The sequence below is a fragment of the Tasmannia lanceolata genome, unplaced genomic scaffold, assembly GCF_043159265.1.
Source record: "Tasmannia lanceolata isolate RefF3 unplaced genomic scaffold, GAP_Taslan_0.1 ptg000213l, whole genome shotgun sequence".
NCBI classification, from domain to species: domain Eukaryota; kingdom Viridiplantae; phylum Streptophyta; class Magnoliopsida; order Canellales; family Winteraceae; genus Tasmannia; species Tasmannia lanceolata.
In genome coordinates, this window is record NW_027518889.1 from 67501 (window position 1) to 70000 (window position 2500).

Here is a 2500-nt window from a genome sequence, read left to right on the forward strand (position 1 = left end):
TGACCTTCACTTCACAGCCTGATTAATGCGCTTTAAAAGCGCACGGCCCTTCGTCGAGCATTTTAGAGTTTCTTTCTCAGGATGTGCCTTTATCTTCACCGGTGGATTGGCATACTTTTAGGGGTAAATGTCACCACTAAAGAGAAGTGGAGTGAGGCGAGCGGAGTGAGGGCGAGGGACCGCACTGAACGACTAACAACGTGACGTCCGGAGTAATCCAATAAACTACCTACCCTCTTATGCACTTGTTATCGCAGTCTATTAGTAGGGGCTTTACTCCAATCTACGAATTGTCCTCCCTTCAATCCATCAATAGAAGGCTAATAAGCTGGTTTGGTTTATCCTGTTTCATCGTAATCAGCTGGTTGGTTTCTCCCCCTTGGCTTCAATGCCTATTGCTTCCAATCACTCACTCTACTAATGCGAGTGATTTCAAATTACCCTTGCAATCATTCGTATTACCAATTATTCGTAAGCCAGCCATCCCTTATCAATAACTAACCCATTTGCTATTTCTAATGATTGAGAATAGTCAGTCGGGGCTGTATATCTAGAATGAATTCCCTCATGTTGAAGCTAATCACTCTGCTTCGAGTTTATCCAATCCCGATATGCCATGATTCTCAATATGAGGGGCTAGTCAATAAGCTATCACTGGTCAATAGCCTTAGATATCTTCATATCCGACCCCTCCCCTGATGGTATTCAGCCGTCCTACACCCTTTACTTAATGATAGCATTAATGGCATAACTGTATAGCCAGTACAGTAGCCTGCATCTTTATTATTAGAAGAGTGAGGTGCAAGTGCTGACTGCTCAATAGAGGGATGCGACCCTGATTCCCTTGGGACTCTGACTCCCCTGATGCACGGGAGGCGCAGGAAAAACCACTGGTGAAGAAGATCCAGAAGATGCTGATCCAATAGGCGCCCACTAAAAAAAGCTAAGGTGGGGAGTAGAAGAACTCGTGCTCATGGAAGGTAACATGCCGGGCCGGCGAGAACGAGAAGAAGGATCAAAACATCGAAAGCTCGGCGGAAGAGCGCGGAGAATAAAATAAGTTTGAGTCCGGAAAATCAGTTATGATCACCGGAGAATTAGTTGTATGCGGAGAATGGTTGGTTTTTCGGTTAGCTACAGAGAGCTGCTATATAGCTTAGTTCTGTACAGGTACAGCCAACCAAGGCTACCACGAGCGGCCGGGTAAAGAAAATATCCTAATTGTAATCACTAGCTATCTCTGTGCTTTGAAAGCTGAAGGAAGTTATAGCATTGGAGCTGGTATGAAAACTAGACTATCCTAAGGAGTAGAAGCCAATCTTCCGGTATCCGGTAGTAGAGCCATACCTTCGGTAGTGAAGCTATACCTCCGGTAATCCTACTAGTAGAGAGAATAGCTTGGCATGAGTAGCTTGGAGTTTCGAAATTGTTTTGGACTTGCCTGTAGTAAAGCCTGCAGTTAGAAGGCTTTGGGGGTAAGCACGCAAGGAGCATTTGATGTGGGCAAAGAAAGGGGCTTTGGTAGCGGCTTTCTAATTGAAATAGAATATCCTTCTAAGAGAAAAGTCGAAAGACTATCCTTATCCTCAGGTATAAGATAGCTCCTTCAGTGTTGTAGCTAAAGCAAGGAGAAGCGATTTGCATACTGAAAGGCTCTAAAAGACGAATTGTCAAAGAGAAAGCCTTTTGGATTCTTCTTGGTTGTTGCACTAGGCTAGTCCCCTGCTTTAGGCACAGGCTTCCTCGCCCAATGAGAATGAGAAGGAGGATCCATCTCGAACTGGAGTGGAGCGGACAAAACAGACAGAAGGGACATCTCGAGAACGGGTTCGGTTCCTTCTTCGGACGATTCTTCTGAATTCTAAAGAGGCGGAAAGCGAGTGAAGTGACTTTCGATTCAAATCATAAGAGAAGAGCTTCTTTTCCAGTCTCAGGGAGGGAGTGAAGACTGACGGTGAATAGCTTCTTCCTCTTGCTCGGTTAGGAGGTTCTAAATACCCGATTCTCAATTCCGGAAAGGGCGCTTCCGCTAGCTTTCCAACGGTTTTGAATTTACAAGAAGAATCCGCTACTGCAGCCAATCCATTGAAAGGTGAAGGCAATGCTAAATGCAGACAGATTTGGTTCTCCCCTTTGCCAGGGGTTGATGGGAGGGGGGATACCTTTGAACCTGACGTGCCTTTAGCATGAGATTAATGAGTTCCTAAACGACGAGAGCGAGACAAAAAACTTAATAGTTGGGTAGGGCAGATTTCCTCAGTCGAGAGGTGGAACCTAGATAGTACGTTTGGTACGCTGTCGGACCAGCGAATGACGAAGAGATTGAAGTGAAAAACCCGTAGATAGATGCTTGCGATACAGTGAGGATTCCACTTTTCAATCAGTATCATGGCGCTAAAGCCCTCCTCCCGCTACTAATACCTTGAAGGTAATAAGAGTGAATAGGGCTATTACGTATGTTAGGAAGAAAGGGCACTCATTTCCTACTGTGTTTGCTGAG